The sequence below is a fragment of the Diabrotica virgifera genome, chromosome 5, assembly GCF_917563875.1.
Source record: "Diabrotica virgifera virgifera chromosome 5, PGI_DIABVI_V3a".
NCBI classification, from domain to species: domain Eukaryota; kingdom Metazoa; phylum Arthropoda; class Insecta; order Coleoptera; family Chrysomelidae; genus Diabrotica; species Diabrotica virgifera.
In genome coordinates, this window is record NC_065447.1 from 131275474 (window position 1) to 131299295 (window position 23822).

Sequence of the window (23822 nt, forward strand, 5' to 3'; positions counted from 1 at the left end):
GGGACATGTACTTCAGTAAACTGTTACAAGAAGATCGAGTAGAATTCAAAATAAAAGATAATAACCAAAACATACGCGTTTAAGCATCTCCTATAAGAATCACGAAAAAGGAAGTAAAGGATATTTGTACTTCACTCAAAAACAAAAAAGCACCCGGACCTGGCAATATACCCTCAGAACTAATAAAAAATGGAACTGAAAAACTATATGAGCACCTGACAATACTCTTTCAAAACTGCATAAACAAAGTAGAGGTTCCAGCCGAATTTAAAACCTCTACCATTTCAACTTTACATAAAAAAGGAAACAAACAAAACTGCGACAATTACCGTGGAATAGCAGTTACTAGTACCATTAGTAAAATCTATGGGAAAATGATCAAAAATAGAATAGAAAGAGAATACACTGATATGGAGGCAGAAGAACAGGCAGGTTTTAGAGCTGGTAGATCGACCATAGACCACCTTTTTTGTATCACTCAACTTATAGAAAAAAAGGTTGCCGTAAATCAAGAAGTCCACTTTTTGTTTGTTGATCTAAAAAAGGCCTACGATAGCATCCCCCAAAATAAGTTATGGAACACTCTAAGACAAACGAACATTAACTCAAATCTCATAACAGCAGTGGAAAAACTATATGACGCCAACGCCAAAGTTAAAATAGGAACGAATGTTTCCAAAGGTTTCGTAGTAGACAAAGGACTGAAGCAGGGATGCTGCCTATCGCCGACACTTTTCAAAATATATCTGGAACAAGCATTGAAACTTTGGAAGCGGAAATGCAGCGGCATTGGTATACAATTAAATAATAACAACCTGTACACTCTATGTTTTGCTGATGATCAAATTGTGATTGCTAACGAATATGACGATCTGGAATACATGACTCGAAAATTAATCGAAGAATACAAAAAATGGGGATTAGAAGTTAACATAGATAAAACAATGTACATGAACATCGGTGGCAACGAGCAGAGTCTAATTTTAAATGACGGACAACACATTAAGTACAACAATAAATATTCTTATTTAGGAGTAGAAATCACGGACGACGGCAAATCAGATCAGGCTATAAAAAAACGAAACATTCAAGGTAGAAGGGCCACATCGCAACTAAATAGTATTATTTGGGATCGACATATATCCAAAAAAAATAAACATCGGATATACAACACTATTATAAACAGCATAGTAATGTATGGAAGTGACGTGTGGCAATTAAAGACAACTACTGAAAGAACACTACAAGCCACGGAGATGGATTACTGGAGACGTGCCGCAGGAAAATCAAAACTCGAAAGAGTTAATAACCAACGTATAAAAGAGATTATGGGAGTCACAAATACGATTGTCGAAGATATAAGAGTACAACAATTAAAGTGGTATGGACATGTGCAGAGAATGCCAGAACACCGTCTGCCCAAACAGATTCTAGATTTTGTTCTGAAGCTATTTTCTTGTGGCATTTTTTTTTATGATTAATTATTTATATGGGAAATAAGCCACAATTAAAATGAAAAAAATAATTTTATTAACGTTTCGACGCCCAAATCGGGTGACGTTGTCAAAATACAAAATATTGATTCTAGATTGGTCACCAAATGGAAAAAGAAAAAGAGGCCGACCCAGAAAGAGCTGGAGAGAAGGAATAGACAGAGAGATCCGAGAGAGAGGTTTAGACGAAGACCTTTGGGAAGATAGAGATGCATGGAGATTGGGCATCGGAAGACGTCGGAGGACGTTTTAAACCGATTATATATATATATATATATATATATATATATATATATATATATATATATATATATAAAACATGAGATGTAGATCCTTGAAACACACTCAGTGATCAAAAGATCCAAGGTTAATGGTTTGACGACCACTCGTACGAAATCAAACAGATGAAATAGAGAATGTGGAAAAATCCCCTTACGAACAATTCACACATCTCTCTATTTCATCTGTTTGATATATATATATATATATATATATATATATATATATATATATATATATATATATATATAAAATAGATGAAATAGAGAATGTGGAAAAATCCCCTTACGAACAATTCACACTATATATATATATATATATATATATATATATATATATATATATATATATATATATATATATAAATTTTCTGTGCAAAAAATTAAAGCGAACCTGTAAACTCAGTATTTGTGATCTTTTCAAATGTGCAAACCAATTTGGAAAATTTCAATATACAGGGTGTTGCTTCAAGGTCACAATTACTTTATGTTTCTTTGTTAATCCGGACTTGGATTTTTCTTGTGATTAATAAATGGGTCGTTCTAATGTAGTAAATACGCATTGATTATTTTTAAAATGAGTATTTGTTCATTAACTTTAATAAATTATTATTAAAATAATACCTGCTTTTTAATCTAAGAGTTCTTAAAAACTTCATTATAATTTCAAAATTAAAGTTATTAAATTGTCTGGCCGAAAAATTTAAGCAAATCGTTAAACTTAGTTTTTTAGTGCTTTAGAGCTTAGTTTTTTAGATTTTTGTGCTCTATTTAAATATGTAAACGGATTTTAAAAATTTCAATATACAGGGTGTTGTTTTAAGGTCACAAAGCATTTATAATTTTTTTAGTCCGGACCTGGATTTTTCTTTTGACTATTGGTTGGATGGTTTGTGTTTTAAATGAGACATATGTGTACCACATATTAAAAAAATATACAGGGTGGTTCTAAAGTTATGGGTCCAGAAAGAAATGGGCAAAATCGATAAAACACCCTGTAACTCGGTTATAAAAATCGGTAAGGCAATAAATGTGGTATATCTAGAACCGCCTGAGCGACCTCTTCATTTCCCAATGAAACACCCTGTATAAGACAGAAAGATTGAAACAGGTCCCACTGTCTTCAGAAAAGTAAGAAATATATAAGTACTATAAAAGTTTCAGAAAAAAATATTAAAAAGGACAGAGTTGTAGTGAGTTAAACGCGAAAAACGTGATTTCATTTTTTTATTTTTAGGGTAAAATTGCGATTTTGACAATGTTCCCCCACGTAAAATTCAAAATAAACCAATTTTCGTTTTCAGCACATCAAAAATATAAAGTATGATCAAAATTATCCATTTACCACACCGTGGTCAGTATCTCAAGAAATAAGCGTTTTTTAGGGTGTGCCGCTCGTCTGTAATGTCACATAACTTATTTCCTATTGCATATTTTGACTTAAAATTTTCCAGAAAACTTCTTCATGTTATTAAAACTTATTGCTGTCTTGGCTAAAATTATAAACTCAAAAGGAGTGTTTTTTAAGTAAACATGAAACTAACGAAATCTGACGACAAAATGTTTAAAAATTAACAACTCATCTTTTAATTTGTTTAAACATTTTTGACAAATCTCATTATTATCTAAATAGTTCGGTGTGGACCTATGGCCTAAAATTATGGGGCTGTACCAAAAAAAGCAACTACCAAATATTAAGGAATATTGTATGTGCTCCTTGGTATGTTCGTAATGACGATTTGCATAGAGATCTTAAAATCGAATCTATTCCAAAAGAAATTAAGAAAGTCGCCAGGAGACATGAAGAGAGGCTCCATAAGCATCCCCCATGAAGCACTTCAGCTTCTTGTCAACGAACCCTAGATGCGAAGGCTCAAGAGGACTAAACCGTTCGAGCTCGTGTAATGTGTGAAGTTGTGCCGGGCTTAGTTAGTGTTGTGCATTGTATTGCAGCCACAATAAAGACGTGAGCAATTAGTGAAAAGCAGAGTCAGTGCTGTGCTGTGTAGCCACAACAAAGAAGTGGGCATTGCATGTAAAAAAAAGCTAGGATCGACCAGGTGACATCTAGTTTACAAAAATTTTAAGGGAAATTAGGTTAAAGAAAAAATACTGATTAATCTTGTAGATTAGGTGTATTTATATTGTTTAAATAAAAAAAAAATTCTAAATACTTCAACGATGACACAGTAAAATTTCCAAAAGGAAATATTTACAGCGATCAAAGATACACCAAGGTAAGGTTGAAAAATCATCAAAATTGATTTTTTGCATTTTTGCATAAAATTTGATTTTTGAACATACACCGTTCTTAGGCGTCAACGCCCTTCGGTAGGGATCTATGGAAGGAGTATCACCAAGCCGGAAGCCCTTATCCCTTCCCGTACCGCTCCTCCATAGGCCGATCAGACGCCAGTTTATTCCAGACCAAGCCGTAGACTCTATTGAGTTTTATACTACGGCGTTGGCTTTTTATAAATTTCATGACCTAGCTGAGGCTCGAACCAGCGACCGCAAATCGCAAATCCACTAAACTTGTCGATCGACTGAGCCCCAGCTAACTGGACCGATTTTTGAACATGTTCCACCAATTCTAGATAAAAATAAACTTCATATTCGGATTGAAAAACATAAATAACGACAAAAATTGGTCATTCACCTTAAAAGTAATTTTCGTGGTCAGTATAACGTAATTTTAGGGGTTGCTGCCGCTCGCCTATAATAAAAAATCCGGTGAAAAAGCTCAGATGATACAGTTGCGGCTCGTGATTTTTACAATAGGGGAGGCTATACCTAACTGTAAAATATCTACACAAATTTGCTCTAGCAAAAAAATCCGCAAAAAAAATCTAATTTAAGGCCCCATTTTTTTTTATCATTTTTTATTTACCTTTTATAATATCATCATAATTCATAATCTCATAATATCATATCATTTTAAAAATAGTCTAATTTTATAAAAGTGTATTACCAAAGTTTGTGTCGTTTATTTGTTAACAATTCTATCTCTGTAAGTAGATATGCATATCAAAATAAATACAGATTTGTGCTGACCCGATTAGCCGCCCTTGCTATAGCTCCGGGCAGCGTGTGCGTTAAGCGATAATGCAGCGTTAAGGAGACCGGGTCTCCTTAAACGCTGCTGGGCTGCGCGGAGCATTAGCAAGTGAGACTTCCGGCCAGCAGCCTCCGCTCCAATTTTAGGATCCTAACTACAAATAATGAAAAAACTAAAAGTGTGAATTTTGTGATGGTATTTGGTATGTGGGGTTAGAACAGTATTTGGAACAACTTGTTCAAATAACTTTTTCCGATATCTCTAACCCGAAGCAAAATAGCAAAGTAAACAAGACAGTGTGTAGCATGTTAAAAAATTTATGGGGAGGCTAAGCCTCCCCATAAATTGGAAAAGTCCTGATGGAAAAGCTCAAAACGAAATAGATTTTATTATCACTGACAAAAAAGACACAGTTAAAGACATTACGGTTCCAAACAGATTTGTTACCAGTAGCGACCATAGAATGGTACGAGGTAAAATAGAAATAAGCTTAAAGAAGGAGAGGTATAAGATGATTAAAAAAAAAGAAGAACAAATCAAAACCATGGATGAAACCATCAGATGTAGATAGTTTTCAGCAATGCATTTCAGACATACTTAGCAGTCCTGAAGCAGAAAGTAATATAAACGACTTAAATAATAAATTAACAAATGCCTTATTGGAAAATCAAAACAAATTCTGTCCTAGAACTCAAAAAGAAGAGAAGATCAGCCAAAATACCAGGCAACTAATGCAGAAAAGAAGAGAAATGAGAAGCAACACGGAAATTAAAGCTAACGAACTACAAAAATTAAATAAAGAAATATCCAAAGTTATTAGACAATACTCTCGAAAATACTACCAAGAACAAATCGAACATACCATTGAGAACAATAGAAGTATGAAAGTATTGAGAAGAAGAAGAGTAAGAACGGGGACAAGGCAGATAATAAAGATTAAAGATAGAAATGGTCATGTTACAACCAACAGAGAGGAAACCCTTAAAATAGTTTAAGACTTCTACAAATTGTTGTACACAAGCCAACACAAAGTAAATAGCAAAGAAGATCAAGTACCAGAAATATTAACAAGGAAAAAGGGCATTGTCAACCAAGGATCATAACTGCTACCAGAAATCACAATAGACGAAATAAAACTAGCCCCAAGAAAAGCCAAGAATAACAAATCTCCAGTAGACAAGGCGAAAACGGCGGGTTCGTTGGAAAAAATATTCCCATGAGATTTTTTTGCATAATCACACAAGAATAAAAAACCGATAAACGCCGTAAAAATGAGTGGCGCATACAATATTAAAGCTACAAAAGATCTGATATGAATATTACGTGGCGCGAAAATGTATTTTCATTTTGATGCAAAACAAAATTCTAGTTTTAATTTATAAGATTTTTCCATAATATTTGCTAAATTTGAAGTAAACGCGCCACAAAAGAGTTACTTTGATACAGTTTAAATTTTGAAACTCTTTTGTGGCGCGTTTACTTCAAATTTAGCAAATATTATGGAAAATCTTTTAAATTAAAACTAGAATTTTGTTTTGCATCAAAATGAAAATACATTTTCGCGCCACGTAATATTCATATCAGATCTTTTGTAGCTGGAATATTGTATGCGCCACTCATTTTTACGGCGTTTAGCGGTTTTTTATTCTTGTATCAGGAGTTTTTCAAAGTTATTTATAAATTAAATGTATGAAGTTGAATGTAATGTTTCTCGATTACACGTTAAGTTTTATAAATGGTCGCCTTTGTCGCATTACCTCCCAAATGATCTAGTGTCCATCGAATGTACACTAGATTTTTTTTCTATTCGAAATAGATTGAAAAATATATTGGGATGGCCGGTAAATGAACTCGGATTGCCCGTTGCCAGATCAAATTTAGCGTCGCAACCACTGCAACTACATAAACGGAATAATGGTTAATTGGATTATACTTTTGTAGCTTAATAACTTCTAAACGGCTTAACCGATTTTGATCCCTAAACATGAGTTTGAAACATATTGACAAGTAATATCTGATGCATCGAAGGTCAAGTAAGATAACTGAACTAGTCCAGTCTTTCACGGTTTTTGCTCTAAATTTTAAAGAACCGCTTGGATTGACATGAAATTTGGCATACGTATAGCTTACATGTCAAAGAAAAAAGTGATATTGAGCCGATCTGTGCTTTTGCGCTGGGGGTGGTTTTCACCCCCTCTTGGGGGTGAAAAAATATTCGTCCAAAGAAATTCAAGAAATGGATAAACTGGCTAATTTTAAGTAACTTTTGTTCTATAGAGTTTTTTCACTAAGTCAATACTTTTCGAGTTATTTGCGAGTGGATATGTTCATTTTTCAACAAAAAAAGACATGTTTTTAGATGGTTTTTCGCAGATAACTCAAAAAGTGAATATTTCATCGAAAAAAAAAACACTTTTAGCAGAAATATAGCTTATAAAAAGTGAAAAAACGGTGTATGTATGGGGCTTCTAGACCCAGCTAGTTTTGTAGCTAATGAAAAATAGTTTCATATTCGTCAAATTCCAAATCAATATTTCAACGTGAAATAATAAAAAAATTGAGAAACCTTTGAGGAAAACTTTAAAAGTTTAAAAGTAGCTTTATTTTCGTTTTTTAAATAAGTTTCTAGCATCAAAAGTAAGCAAGTTACGCTCAAAATAAAGTTAGTCCCTATTTTTTGAAAAAAAAAAACAATGGGAGAACCACCCCGTAATTAGGATCTCAAAGAAAATTAATCGTAACCGCTTCGCAAGTTGCTTTACTTATGTATTATTTTGATGATCTGTAAGTTTCATCGGTTCAAAGTGTTCTTTGAAAAAATTGGAAATAAAGTAAAATTTTCTTAATTTTTAATTTTGACAAAAATTGCTTTTTTTTTAAATAAGTTACAAATTATTAGTGATAGGCACCAAAAATCTCAAAGAACAAAAAATTATAAGCTTTGCTTTTTTGAATATTTTTTATTTTTTGATTTTAAGTTAGACAAAAATGGGTTCAGACATGGCTGTTTAAAATTATTTGCATACACTCATGATTAGTGACTCGTTCAAGCCCTCTCAACTACAACCCTTTTAAAAATAAGCACATTGAACCGATGTAACTAACAGATCATATAAACAATACGTGCACGAGTAAAGCAACTTGTGAAGGGATAACGATTAATTTCATTTTAGATGCTAATTACGGGGTGATTTTCACAATTTTTTTTTCTAAAAAAAGTTACCAACTTTATTTTCAGCGTAACTTGCTTACTGTTGATGCTATAAACTCATTTAAAAACAGAAATAAAGATTTTTTTAAACACTTTAAAAAAGTTGTAGTGAGTTTTCCTCAGAAACCTCTTTAATTTTTGGTTATTTCAAGTTGAAATATTCGTTTTGGAATTTGAGGAATATCCTATTTTTCATTAGCTACAACTCTGCTTCTACTGGGTCTAGAGACCTCAAACATACACCATTTTTTTCTCCTTTCTATAGCCTACATCTCTGCTAGGAATATTTTTTCGATAAGATACTTTACTCGCAAATATCTCGAAAAGTATTAACCTAGTTAAAAAACGGTATAGAACCGAAGTTGCTTATAATTAGTCAGTTCCATTTCCGGACGTATTTTGAACGTATATTTTTTCAAACTCGAGAAGGGGTGAAACTCACCCCAGGTCCAAAGCACACATCGGCACAATGTCACTTTTTTTAATGTTAGCTATGTGCAATAATGTGCATGCCAAATTGCATGTCAATCTTTTCAATCAAGCTCTTTTTCTTAGCGATGTAGAATATATTTATGCCCTATTAATTTACCTTTTAAAGTACAAAGATATTTATTTAGTAGATAACTTATACTGAACAAAATTATTTGACGGATTGCGTGAATAAAGCTCGTATATACTTTAATTCTATATTTTCTATTATAGGAGACCGATTCAGATAACAGCAGTGCTACAAACTTAAGTCAAAAAAATCTCAGGATTCTCACAGAAACTTGTACCCACCACCAGTTAATCCATGAAGTGAAAGATGTTTCAGCCCTCGATGCAACGTTAACTGAGGTACAAGAAGATATACACAATTCCAATAAACACAAGTGTAGAAATACAAGTAATCTCAAACCTCCTTATAAAAGAAAATCAGTTTATTGTTACTACTGTGAAACGGAAGTTCTTAATTTTGGTCGCCATATTAAAAGAAACCATTCAATGGAAGTCGATGTGGCTGAAATTATCTCCAAACCAATCAAATAATAAGAAAGAAGAAGTCTATTTGATAAACTCAGAAGAAAAGGAAATTTTTTAGCTGATGGTGGAAACTGTTTCAAGGCTGTTAGACAGACTTATGTACCAGATCGGGTTCTCATTCATTGTGGCAAATTTTTAGGATTTTCTCTTCGAAACTATTATACCGACATAGAAAAAAATGTGGAAATAGAAGCTATCAAGAGAGGGCACAATTTGCTGGCCAATCAAAAATGTTTCCCAACATTAAAATTGATTACCGACTGAAAGAAGTGTTTCTCAAGATGAGAGCGGGCAGGATTTCAATGGAAGCCAAGAACGACTTTCTAATTCGTGCATTTGGAACCCGTTGTTTGAAGACGCACAGAGAAAAGCATTTTATAGCAGTTACATCATGCAAAATGAGGGAACTGTCAAAAATATTTAAAGAAATGAGAAAAATAGACCCATCTATATCCACTATGTTTTCAGCATTGCGACCAAAGTATTTTGATGCCTTTGTTGAAGCCACAAAACGAATAGCTTGTTATGATCCTGAAAAAGACATTTACTTGTCTCCAAATTTTGCCATGAATATAGTGAGATCACTCAAACAATGTTGCGATATTTCAATCACTTTTGCCTATAAGAAACAAACTGCATACTTATCTGTTTTAACTGCTACAATTGAGGCATAGCTTAAAACTTTAATTCATCTATTTGAGACAAACTGGAGTACTGAGGCCTCATCCCAAGCAGCTAATAATTTAAATCTTAACAAATGGAATAAGGTCACAATAGTTCCACTAGCGAATGATCTAAAATTGCTAAGATCCCATTTAGTTAAACTTGCTGACGATGCAACAAATATTCTGCAAAATTATTTAAGTGACACTACAGTTAAAAATGTACCGCAAAAGACTGAGTCCAAAAATGTACTAAAATTAGAAGATATTAAAGCGTTTAACAATCTCATTGAATCTGTGTACTGTAGAGTAATTTTGCTAAACAGAAAACGTTGTCCCTTCACATTTATGTTAAAAGAGTTTCAAAAAGCAGTTTCACCTTCTTAAAAAATACTACTAAGTTCAATGAAGAGAGTAGCCATTAGAGGTAAGAGGAGCAGGGGTGTTCCAGTTTTGTTCAACCCCTAGGTACAAAATCATATCGATGTTTTGCCTGCGGTTAGAAATGAATTTGTACCAAGGGATAATCCTTACCTATTTGCTCCTGTTAAATCTTCTTCACATTTAGTCGGTTACAAAATATTAGGAAATCACGCAAAATTATTCGGTGCGAAAGATCCTACTTCTATAACATCGGCTCGTTTGCGTAAGCATCTGGCAACTTTATCACAATTATTAAATTTATCTGATGGAGAGATTGAACAATTAGCTACTTTCATGGGACACACGCCTGGTGTGCACAGAAATTCCTACAGACTGCCAGATGCCATTTACCAAACTACTAAAATAGCGAAACTGTTGATGGTAATGGAGAAGGGAACAGCCAAAAAATTCAAAGGAAATCTTTAGATGAAGTAGAAATTGATATGGACAAAAATCTTTTCGAAGATAACTTTTCTGAAAGCGATGTTGATGGTGACGATGAGTTAAAGTGTTTGCTACATGATGATAGTGAACCATCAACTAGTCAAATTGAGAATACCATTTTTCCAACGAAAAAAAAAACACTCAAAAATAAGACTGCGCGAAAACTAGTTCCATGGACAGAAAGACAAAAGTCTGTCACTCTAAACTTTTTCAAGGATCATATCAAATCTAGAAGGCCTCCAAAAATAGGGGAGTGTGAAGAACTAAAGAATAAATTTCCTGAGCTATTGAACAAAAAAACTGGTTAAAGATTAAAGTATTCATACAAAATTCATATTGCAATAATAAAAATTAACGCATGCTTTTTTATTAAATTTTGGGTTTTACGTTACTCTAAGAATGATTGTTTATATGTAAAAGAATAAAATTTTGTATTTTAAATGATTGTTGTTTTTATCAAGGAATACAAACTAGAAAATCTTCATTATCGTTTTATTAATACTCCTATTAAATAAATCCCAATTTAAAATAAAACTATTATTATCATTCATGAGGATCTATTTTAATGCATTGAGTAACCAAAGTTAAAAAGTCCATTTAAAACATCTATAATAGATTTCCCTTCTTCTTCTTCTTCAGGTGCCATCTCCGCTACGGAGGTTGGCAATCATCATAGCTATTTTAATTTTTGAGGCAGTAGCTCTAAATAGTTGTTTCGAGCTGCATCCAAACCACTCTCTCAGGTTCTTCAACCATGAAATTCGTCTTCTTCCGATGCTTCTTCTGCCATCTATCTTTCCTTGCATTATGAGTCGTAGGATGCCATACTTCTCGCCCCGCATCACATGTCCGAGATACTGTAGCTTCTTTTCTTTAATTGTAAGTTCAACTTCCTTTTCTTTACCTATTCTTCTCAGTACTTCATTGTTTGTAACTCTATCTACCCAGGAAACCCTCATAATTTTTCTATAGGTCCACATTTCAAAGGCGTTAAGTCGTCTCATTGTCTCTACATTTAACGTCCATGATTCCACTCCATAGTATAGAACACTGTAGACGTAACATTTTGTTAGGCGTACTTTAAGAGCTAATGTTAAATCTTTGCTACATAGGACCTTTTTCATTTTTATAAAATTAGAACGTGCTTTTTCGATTCTGACTTTTATTTCTGCAGTGTAGTCATTATTTTCTGTTATAAGTGTTCCTAGGTAAGTGTACTTTTTTACTCTTTCGATCTGCTGGCCCTCTACTATCAAGATTTCGTTAGTATTATGGTTGTTTTTACTAATTTTCATAAACTTTGTCTTTTTGATATTGAGAGAGAGTCCGTACTCCCTACTACACCTTACTATTTTACTCATGAGTCTTTGCAGGTCTTGTAAACTATCGGCTATTATTACTGTATCATCTGCATATCTGATATTGTTAACTAAGACTCCATTTACTCTTATGCCGACTGTTTCATCTTCCAGAGTTTCTCGCATTACCTCTTCAGAATAAGCGTTAAATAATAGAGGTGATAGTATGCAGCCTTGCCTGACTCCTCTCTTTATTTCCATTTCTTCAGATGTTTCTTTTTCAATTCTTACTATTGCTCGCTGATTGTAATAGAGGTGTGTTATTAGTCTTAAATCTCTTTCATCTAGGTTTTTATTTTTTAGGATTTCCATGAGTCGATCATGTTTTACTTTATCAAACGCCTTATTGTAGTCTATAAAACAGACGTAAAGAGGATGGTTAACATCCAAACATCTCTGTGTCAGCACGTTGAAGGAGAATAATGCCTCTCTGGTACCCATACCATTGCGGAACCCATATTGAGTGTCACTAATATCCAGCTCCAGTTTAGAGTGTATTCTGGCGTGGATAATTTTCAATAGAATTTTCAAGGTATGTGACATTAAGCTTATGGTTCGGTAGTCACTGCATTCTTTTGCATTCACCTTCTTTGGCAAACACACAAAGGCTGATGTCAACATTTCTCTAGGGATGATTCCTGTATTATAGATAGCGTTGAACAGTTCTACTATTATGTCCAGGTTTTTCTCGTTGACCAACTTTATCAGCTCGCTAGGCAATTCATCTGGACCAGCAGATTTATTGGTTTTCATAGAGTTTATTGCCTGACCAACCTCTGATTTGGTTATCTCTGGGCCTACATCTCCCGTTTGGCTATCTACGGATGTACTAGCTTCTCTCTGGTCATGAAATAGTTCCTCGATATACTCTTTCCATCGTCGTAGTTTTCGTTCAGTCTCCATTATAATATTTCCATTTTTGTCGAGCAATATATTTGAGGTTCTTCTATTTCCTATTCCGGCTAGTTCTTTGACTTTTTTATGTAGGTTGAAGTTGTCATATGTGTTTTAGGGGAATATAAATATGAAAAAATATATAGGGTGTCCCATTTAAAAAATTATATGTTTGATATACCACGCAGTTACTGATCACCCTGTAGAAATGGACATATTTTCCAAGCGTGGAGAATATCATTGCCTACATTTTTTTAAATAACTTTTCTCGATATTTCATACCATAATGGAGTTATCGACCGATCCCGCACTAAAAACTCACCCTGTATATATATATATATATATATATATTGCAAGGTATGCGACCGTTAATTTAAATTTAAAGGTATTCAGCTAGTGAATTCAGAGGTTGAATCGGTCAATTTAGTTGGCAATTAAATAAAGAAGTCAACTACTTCATTGATATATTGAAAACGTTTCGCTTTACAATTTCGAAAGCTTCATCAGTTCACTACAAATAAAGGATGAAGTCTATAAGTATAAATAACCTTAACAAAAGTGATATAATACTTACAAAGCAATTTGTAGTATGTTTAAGATGTTAAAACAAAAATTCTACAGATACTACTCATTCTATAACAACAACTTAACGATACACTGCGGAAAAATACACCATGTATTAATGTTCATTGGCTAGTTATTTAATTCGGTGATTTGAATCTCACTGAAGCCTTCATTTGTAGTTGATCACCGTTAGACGAATTAGCGGCAAATGAGATGTTATTTTTCCCTATGCCAAATCCACCCACTAGCCGACGACACGCATGTTTGTAAGATTTATGGCTCAAGCCCTTGAGTAAGAGGTAGAATATTGACTTAACTTATACAGGGGTGTTAGAGAAATTTTTTGTTCGAAGGGTAGAATAATGTGGCAGAATTATTTGAAGCTTTAAATCTCGGAATATGGGTTGTGTTGATTTGTTTGTTATGTAAGATGGGATTTATTATGGCAGAATTATTTGAATCTTTGCATCTCAGAATATGGGTTATGTGGGTTATAAAAAAAATACCGGTGGGCCTGGAAATAGATATGAAAAAACGGACTACTTAGCAATATCGGAAGAAGACGTCAATGATTTGGCAATAAATAAGTAGGAATAAAAGGAACGGAATTTTAAATTTGGGTTTTGTAATGTCGAAAAACGGAACAGCAGGGGCAGAAATAAAAATGAAAAATATATTGGGACAACAGATCTTGCATCAGACAACTCTATAATGATCTGGAATAAGAACATCACATTTTTCTTTGTTCTTTCCCTTGATGTTCTTATTCCAGATCATTATAGAGTTGTCTGATGCAAGATCTGTTGTCCCAATATATTTTTCATTTTTATTTCTGCCCCTGCTGTTCCGTTTTTCGACATTACAAAACCCAAATTTAAAATTCCGTTCCTTTTATTCCTACTTATTTATTGCCAAATCATTGACGTCTTCTTCCGATATTGCTAAGTAGTCCGTTTTTTCATATCTATTTCCAGGCCCACCGGTATTTTTTTTATAACCCACATAACCCATATTCTGAGATGCAAAGATTCAAATAATTCTGCCATAATAAATCCCATCTTACATAACAAACAAATCAACACAACCCATATTCCGAGATTTAAAGCTTCAAATAATTCTGCCACATTATTCTACCCTTCGAACAAAAAATTTCTCTAACACCCCTGTATAAGTTAAGTCAATATTCTACCTCTTACTCAAGGGCTTGAGCCATAAATCTTACAAACATGCGTGTCGTCGGCTAGTGGGTGGATTTGGCATAGGGAAAAATAACATCTCATTTGCCGCTAATTCGTCTAACGGTGATCAACTACAAATGAAGGCTTCAGTGAGATTCAAATCACCGAATTAAATAACTAGCCAATGAACATTAATACATGGTGTATTTTTCCGCAGTGTATCGTTAAGTTGTTGTTATAGAATGAGTAGTATCTGTAGAATTTTTGTTTTAACATCTTAAACATACTACAAATTGCTTTGTAAGTATTATATCACTTTTGTTAAGGTTATTTATACTTATAGACTTCATCCTTTATTTGTAGTGAACTGATGAAGCTTTCGAAATTGTAAAGCGAAACGTTTTCAATATATCAATGAAGTAGTTGACTTCTTTATTTAATTGCCAACTAAATTGACCGATTCAACCTCTGAATTCACTAGCTGAATACCTTTAAATATATATATATATATATATATATATATATATATATATATAGGGTGGTTCATCTTATTCGCCTCGGTCTCTGCACGGAAAACCACTTGATATTTTAAAAAAATTTCTTCACAGAAATATACAGGACATTTAATACTACAACCTAAAAATAATGTGAATTATACAGGGTGCTCCAAAAAAGAGTGGTATATCAAAGTTATATTTTTTCTTATGGAATGCCCTATATATGATGAGATTTTTGAATTGACCTTAAAAAATAAGCTATACTTTTATAAGGGTTCCCTATACCTAAATACAGGGTGTTTTGATTTATTTAAATTTTTATGAAAATGTAAGGTTTTAGAAAAAAATAAATATCTACGAATCTAAGAATCAGTAACAAATTCCGTCTTGGATCTTAATAATAGACTATTTAGCATACTTAAACAGATGCTTACTGCAACAAAATTTCTTACAGGGTGGTCAAAATATGAGATTGTTCTATTAACAAATTCAAGCTGTAATAACTTACTTAATTTAAATGGAACACCCTGTATCTTACTAGCCTATCGCGTAGAAAATTTACTTAGCTTTCAATTTATATTAGGGTTTCCTATACCTATCTTTTACAGGGTGGTCAAAATATTAGATTGTTCTATTAACAAATTCAAGCTGTAATAACTTACTTATTTTAAATGGAACACCCTGTATCTTACTAATCTATCGCGTATAAAATTTACTTTGCTTTCAATTCTTATTAGGGTTTCCTATGCCTATCTCCCTTCATTTTTGACATATTTAAAGATTTCCTAATTTGTAAGCTTTAAAAATTAGAATTAAGTACCTATGTCGTGGTTATGTACAACACATCACCAACACCGGCAATATACTTAAATATCTTAGTCAAGATACTTTCGTTAATAAAATTCATATTTTTATCATTTAATCACACAGAGTGTTCTTATTTTAAATGACATACTCGATATTCTATTCTTTATAATGGAAGATATTTAAAATCTCTTCAATTCCATGTAAACATTCTCAATACACATGTTATTCTGTAAATGTTAATTCCCATGTTATTCTGAAAATACCCATTTTTACATATTTTTGTACAATAGGCTCGTTTTCGTCATAGTAGCCATTGCATTTAATTGTCTGTAATTGTGATTCAAAGATTCAAACAAAAAGTGGTGTTCTTAAATTTATTTAACAACCGTTGGTTTAGATATGGAAAATACTTATACGGAATGAAATATAATTTAAGTATCTTCCAGAATACGGCATCTAATATAGGGTATGCAGTTTAATATAAACATATTCAATGTCACATGTAGGCCCAAAATCAACTAAAATAATACAACACTCTGTGTGATTACAATGAAAATTTTATTATTGACAGTATCATGTCTAAGTATATTGCCGGTGTTGGTGACGTGTTGTACATAATATGTAACCACGACATATTTACTTAATTCTAATTTTTAAAGCTTGCAAATTAGGAAATCTCAAAATAGTTAACAAATGAAGGGAGATAGGTATAGGAAACCCTAATAAGAATTAAAAGCTAAATAAATTTTCTACGCGATAGGCTAGTAATATACAGGGTGTTCTATTTAAAATAAGTGAGTTATTGCAGCTTGAATTTGTTAATAGAAAAATCTAATATTTTGACCACCCTGTAAAAAGATAGGTCTTCTGCTTCTTCTCAACTCAGGCGAGACTCGTTAGTCTCTGGCACTTGGTCATAAGACCTTTGTACCAAACCCTGTTCTTCTCCTTAAACTTTAATAAGTTCTGTGGCCTCAACGAAGGCCAACAGTTTTCTTATTGGTAGTTTTAAGATCTCTTCTGGTTCAAACCTCATTTGACCAGTGAAGTTCTGCCTTACATCACCTAGCACACTGCAATAGCATAGTATGTGTATGGCAGTTTCTTCTTCCATTTCGCACTTTCTGCACCATGGTTCATTCACCTTACCTAGTTTGTATAGGTGATTTCTTAAACGACAATGTCCAGTCACCATTTCAGTGACCGTTTTGATCTCTCGTTTATTGAGGTTCATCAAACTGTTCGAGAGTTTTTTATCAATATTCTTGATTATTTTTTTAGTCTGGATTTGCCCTTGAGTGGTTCTCCATTTATTTTGATGATTCTTTATCAGCCATTTCTGAACCTCGTTTTTCATAGCATCTTTAGTGATGCCACAGAAAGGTTCTGGGCCTTCAAAAGTTTTTCTCGAGCCTTGTTTCGCTAACATATCTGCTCGTTCGTTCCCATGCACCCCTTCATGACCCGGCACCCATATTAAAGACACTTTGTTGTCTTTTGCCAGGTTATTGAGGAGATCTTTGCAGTTTCTCACCAGTTTTGATTTGGTGAGAGGGTTCTTTACAGCCAGAATAGCCGATTGGCTATCTGTGTAAATGTTGATTCTCTTAGCTTTAGGGTCCTCATCAATTATTTCATCAATGCAGGCCACCAAAGCAAAAACTTCAGCCTGGAACACCGTTGTATGTTGACCTAGGCTGTAAGATTTATTATAGTTACATGTTTGCCCAAAGACTCCTGATCCAGTACCATGGGCAGTTTTAGATCCATCAGTGAACCATATTAAGTCTCCATTAATGTTTGGGACTTTTTGTTCTCTAGATGGTATAATTGTGTTAATCTTCTCAGTGAAGATTAGTTCTGGTGTCATCATATCTAAGTTCATCATAAAGATGTATTCCTCAAGTATAGTCCCAGTAATGTTTGTGTGGCTATTCAATACATAATTTGGCCTCCAAGTATTGTTTGCTTTGAGCCTCAGGATGGTCATAAAGGCTACCGCCGAAATATACAATTCCAGCGGAGGGAGACCTGTGATAGCCTCTAATGAAGCCGTTCCTATACTATTCAAGGCTCCTGTTATATTTAGAAGCGCTTGTCTTTGTAGGGTGGTGAGAGTGGTCACACAAGATTGCAAAGCCGTCTTTCTCCACCAGAGTACTGACCCATAAGTAACTGTCGGTCGTATCACTGATGTGTACAACCAACATATCACCTTTGGTTTCAATCCCCAGGTTTTACCTACAACTCGTCTGCAGTTCCAGAAGAGTCGCTTAGCCCTATTGGTTATATTGGTAATATGAGTATTCCAATTGAGTTTCGAATCCAGGGTTACCCCTAGATACTTAACCTCATTGGTTCTTTCCAGTACCTCTCCAAATAATTTCAGTTCACTCAGTCCAGTAAGCTTCCTCTTATTTGTAAAGGCTACCAGTTTAGTTTTAGAAGGGTTCACGGAGAGGTTCTCTTTCAGACACCAGTTCTCTATGTAGTGAAGGGCATATCGCATCTGATACGCAACAGTGCTGGGAAATTTTCCCCTAGTTACTATCACGATATCATCTGCGAAACCATGGACCCAGATTCCTTGGGCGCTTAGCCCATGAATCAGATCATCGACAACTATGTTCCATAATGACGGTGACAATACACCGCCTTGAGGGCATCCCTTAGTTGCCCTCAGATTTATGGTATCTTCATGCGTATTTGTGGATATTATTCTGCTCTGAAGCATCTGAATAATCCACTTGCATGTTGTGTTGTTGATTTTCTTCCTCACCAGTGCGCTTTGTATAGACTCGATTGAGGTATTATCAAATGCACCTTCTATATCTAAAAATGCAGCAAGGGCGACTTCTTTCTGATGCAGACTCCTTTCGAGTTCCGACACTAGATTGTGCAGGGCGGCTTCACCTGATTTCCCTGCCTGATACGCCCATTGCCGTTGGTGCAGTGGATTTTCATTTAAATTGTTTTTCTTGATGTGTTCGTTCAAGATTTTTTCCATGGTTTTTAACATGAATGAGGTCAGACTTATAGGCCTGTAGGATTTTGCTAAGGTGTAATCTGTTTTTCCTGGTTTGGGAATAAACGCCACCCTTGCCCTTCTCCAAGCTTTGGGAATGTATCCCAGAGCATGGCTAGCTCTAAATATTGTGATCAGGGGACCCATGATTATTTCCAGACCCTCCTGGAGAAGCTTAGGAAATATACCATCCGGTCCCGCAGTTTTATAAGGTTCAAAAGTTTCAATAGCCCATCTGACCTTGTGAGAACCAAAGATCTCGTCAGAGGTCAGCCAGTCCCTTTTGGTTGGGCTATTGTTTGCTTGATGATTGTTATTAGCAGTCAATTGCGTCGACCCTGGAAAGTGAACACTTAAAAGATGCTCTACAGCCTCCTTCTCTGTGTCCGTATACTTCCCATTGGGCAATTTCATTGACTTGGGTTTGTTAATGATATCTCTTTTGAGGATTCTGTTAACTCTGGCGCTTTCAGGTACACTTTCAATGTTTTCACAGAATTCTCTCCAGGATCTTTCCTTAGCGGATTGGATTTTCTTATTATAGGTTTTCAGTTTAGCCTTATATGCTTCCCAATCACCTGATTTCTTCGCCCTATTGAAGAGCCGTCTTGTTTCTCTTTTGAGATCAGACAGCTCCTTATCCTCCAAGTTACTTGCCCGGGAGGGTGACTTTCTTTTAACGGGCAGTTTTCCTCATATGAGACGACTATTGCATGCTGCAACCAGTCTACTGCCATCTCAACCTCAACATTGTTTTTTGGCCTTTTAGGATAATTCCGTACCCTTGTTCCAAGATCCCTCTTAAAGGATTCCCAATCGGTCACCTTAGGGTCTCTATAGAACCTTGGTTCCGGTTTGACTGAGTTTATCTCAAAGCATATGTATGCATGATCCGATAAGGATAACGCATCCGACACATGCCAGTCAGATATTATGTTCCCAATCCCCATAGAGCATAGGCTTAGGTCGATTAGTGATTCTGCTCTTGATGTCCTGAAGGTGGGCTTATTACCCCTGTTCAGAAGATCAAGTTCAGTAGTGCAATGGTACTCAAAAAGTAACTTACCTCTATTGTTTGTATCTCTGCTTCCCCAAATGATGTGGTGGGCGTTGGAGTCGACTCCAATGATAAGTTCTGTATGCTTATCATTGGTGTATTCTAGAAGGTTCTCTAGGTTAGTCCCTGGAAGTTGTTCTTTACTGTCAATAGGAAGGTAAAGAGACGCAACAATCAACTCTATAACCAACCCATTGCAATTCAGTTTAATTCTGGCAGCTGTCATGTCTCCCGTACAGAGCTCCATTACTGGTACCAGGTTAAGGTCACATCTACAAAATATACAAGTTCTGATTTTATTGTCAGGTACTCCCAAAATTAGTTCCCATCCCTTAACATTTAATCCCCGTATCTTACCTTCATTTATCCACGGTTCTTGAATAAGCACCATATCAATGTTTTTCTCAGCTACTTCCTGGCACAAAAGTGCCGAAGCTGTTTTTTTGTGCTGCAAATTGATCTGTATGATCTTAATTTTGCAGTTTATTCATTTTTGGGGTCTCTAACAGGCCCTCTTGTAATTTCTTCCACCTGCATAGATTCCCCTTCGGCCTCCTGCAGTTCGGAAGTAATCGTTGCAGGTTTTGGTTCCCCAATGTTCCCAGCCTGTCTTGCTTTACCCTCTTCCAACGGTATAATACTTGCTCGCTGTAGAAGGTAATAAGGCTTCCATTGAAGCCTTTCGATCTGTGCCTCTGACTCCTTATCAATTCGGAGACTCACATGCAGTCCTCCGTCAGTTGCTGGTTTGGAACTCAGAATTGCCCAACGACTGGTCCTTAGTTCAGGATTTTGTTTTTCAATTCGTGCCAGTGGCACTTTCAGATCCTCATTTTTAGTCTCTGGAAGGTACATCAGTACACGCTTCAATTTTGGGAGTTCCTCAGCCTTAACGACCTTCCACTCCGTATTTTCTTCCAAGAAATCCTTTGTGATCTTAAAGGACTCCTCGTCAGCACATATCAACCCATAGTATCCATCCATGAGCCGATTACCTTCGTAACGAGGTGCGCAAGGAACCTCATCGATAAGTTTAATTAGGGCCTCTTTTATTGCCCCAACGTCTTTTTCCGTTACAGATATGTCTGGGTATTCTTTGGGAATTATTGCCGTCTTTATTCCCGTAAGAGCTGCTTTGTAGTTGCTGCTGAGCTTTTTGAAAGAGGCAGCAGCAGTTCTGCTCTTTTTTGTTAATTTCTCCTCAGGAGTGCTTCTATCAGACACAGTCCGCTTGACAGCTTGTGTGATTTCGGCATTTCCAGGAGTTTTATTTTGAGGTCTAAGAGGTAATTTGACCTTAGAAGTGTCAATTCCCTGTTCTCTCATTTTCCGAAGCTTTCTTCTCTGTGCCCCAGATATTTTTGGCCGAGAAACCTCATCCTCAGCATCTTTTAAAGGAGTCCGCATTGCGTCCTCAGTATTTTTATTACCCGATGTGATGGGATTATTTTCTTCCAGATTCTGCCGAACAGTCTCAGTGGAAGTTTGATTGTTTGTTGGGTTCTCCTGCGAGACCCCTAGGGTTAAATCTTTTAAATTTTTGCATGGTTCCATATTGATCCCACGAGTATGGGAAAAATAAACTGTCCATACCAGCAGCGCTCCCTGTGCCGGTACAAGGCCTTAAATGAAAGGGGGTGTGGCCTGGTTCCCCCAGTCGACCGTTTGAGACAGTTCAATTTAGACACACAACTGCCATGCAGATAGGTATAGGAAACCCTAATACAAATTGAAAGATAAGTATATTTTCTACGCGATAGACTAGTAAGATACAGGGTGTTCCATTTAAATTAAGTAAGTTATTACAGCTTGAATTTGTTAATAGAACAATCTCATATTTTGACCACCCTGTAAGAAATTTTGTTGCAGTAAGCATCTGTTTAAGTATGCTAAATAGTCTATTATTAAGATCCAAGAAAGAATTTGTTACTAATTCTTAGATGCGTATATATTTATTTTTTCTAAAACCTTACATTTTCATAAAAATCGAAATAAATCAAAACACCCTGTATTTAGGTATAGGAAACCCTTATAAAAGTATAGCTTATTTTTTAAGGTCAATTAAAAAATGTCATCATATATAGGGCATTCCATAAGAAAAATATAACTTTGATATACCACTCTTTTTTGGAGCACCCTGTATAATTCACATTATTTTTAGATTGTAGTATTAATGGCCCTGTATATTACTGTGGAGAAATTTTTTTAAAATATCAAGTGGTTTTCCGTACAGACACCGAGGCGAATAAGATGAACCACTCTGTATATATATATATATATATATATATATATCTATATATATATATATATATATATATATATATATATATATATATATATATATATATATATATATATATATATATATATATATATTGTTGTGATCTTAATTATTGATATGAGATAATATTTTTATATGTCATTTAATTTAATCAATGCTTTAATAATAATCTAATTAATTTACCAGATCACATATCAATATGTTTTCAATCTCAGGGCTTTTTATAAAATTAATTACTTACATACGTGGCTTCTAAGTATTTCTCAATGGTTCCTAATCGGGATAGGAAAGAAAAGAGTAAAATAATAACACATATGGGTTACAATTGTAATCAAAATATTGTTTATTTTATTTAAATGGCAATCACTGCTTATTATTTGCTATATCTTATTATTCTTAAACATAACATTTACACATGGGAATCTTATTGCCTTTTGGTTTCCAATTGAAAGTTTTTATTAACATTTAACTATTATGATTTATTAGCAACAATTCTATTTAAGTTTGATGAAGCTTTTCTGATATTATTGACTATGTTTCTTCAATTTTAAATGTGGTATTTAATACGAAAAACCCATACATTCATGTCCAAACAAATGAGACTGACCTTTTTCTGGTGAACTGAGAATGTCTTCACACAAAACCCGTTTCCTGCTATCCTTGGCTGCAATCAAAACCTCGTCCTGGCTTCCAGTAATGTTCTCCTCTGAAACTAGCTCGTATAGCTCTCGTTTCCTGCTTCTGTCGTGATGCTGTGTTCTACCTTTTTCGAAACTGCAATCAGCTACCGGGAACTCTTGGCTCAAGGAGGTTCTTTTACTCTCAACCTGGCCTACCTCTCGTTCCGCGATAGATACTCCACACTCACGGAACTACACCGGCTTTCTCACTCTCCGTACACTACCGTCTACTACTCGACTTCACTTCTCGACAGCTCAAAACATTCTGATCTCTATTTGTCATTCATTCCCCTACTTTCTAAATATCCCTTCCAGATTCACAAATCAAACTTCCACCACCCACTCTCATTCGCAGTATTCCTCAAAACCAATTTTTAAACTTTCTAAATATGCTTAATGGATTTCAAAGAAAATAGTTAATTCCCATTCTAAAATTACTTTCTACTATATACAAATTTTAATGACCTATTCTCTATTTCCACTTAGTCTTATTTAGCATCGGCTAATGATCGATCCTTCCGCGAACAACGATAATGTAGATTTATTTTGTAAATTAAATTTGTTAAGTTAACTTCTTCTATTAGTTTTCTGTTGACCAATGTTATTTCAGATCCAGTGTCTATCATAATTTTAATTGGTTTCTCGTTGATAAATCCATCCACAAATTTTAAATTAACTCCATTTTTCTTTTCGTTGTTTCTTGCCAATTTAATAAACTCCTTGGGGTTACAAAAGATTCCTGTTTGATTTTTGGTTTTTAGTGAGCGCCGTCGTGAAAAAACGCCGGTTGCTCATCGTAGTTGATATTTTCGTCATAATGTCTCTCTCCGTCATATTCATCTGTCTGGGTATTATTTACTTCTCTTCTATTTTCTCTTGGTCTGTCGGA

The 23822-nt window shown here is 34.6% G+C and overlaps 1 protein-coding gene and 2 long non-coding RNA genes across 12 annotated transcripts in view; 1 reads left to right on the forward strand and 2 right to left on the reverse strand.

The window, feature by feature from the left end:
- LOC114343065 (uncharacterized) overlaps positions 1–23822 on the reverse strand; it is a 618263-nt gene that overhangs the window by 71003 nt on the left and 523438 nt on the right. The gene's annotated exons all lie outside the window — the stretch shown is intronic.
- On the reverse strand, positions 13292–13905 carry LOC126885143 (uncharacterized). Its single transcript, XR_007698301.1, has 2 exons — positions 13419–13905; positions 13292–13355 (listed from the first exon to the last, which is right to left on the reverse strand). It is a non-coding gene; the product is annotated as an uncharacterized LOC126885143 (long non-coding RNA).
- On the forward strand, positions 14400–15013 carry LOC126885144 (uncharacterized). Its single transcript, XR_007698302.1, has 2 exons — positions 14400–14886; positions 14950–15013. It is a non-coding gene; the product is annotated as an uncharacterized LOC126885144 (long non-coding RNA).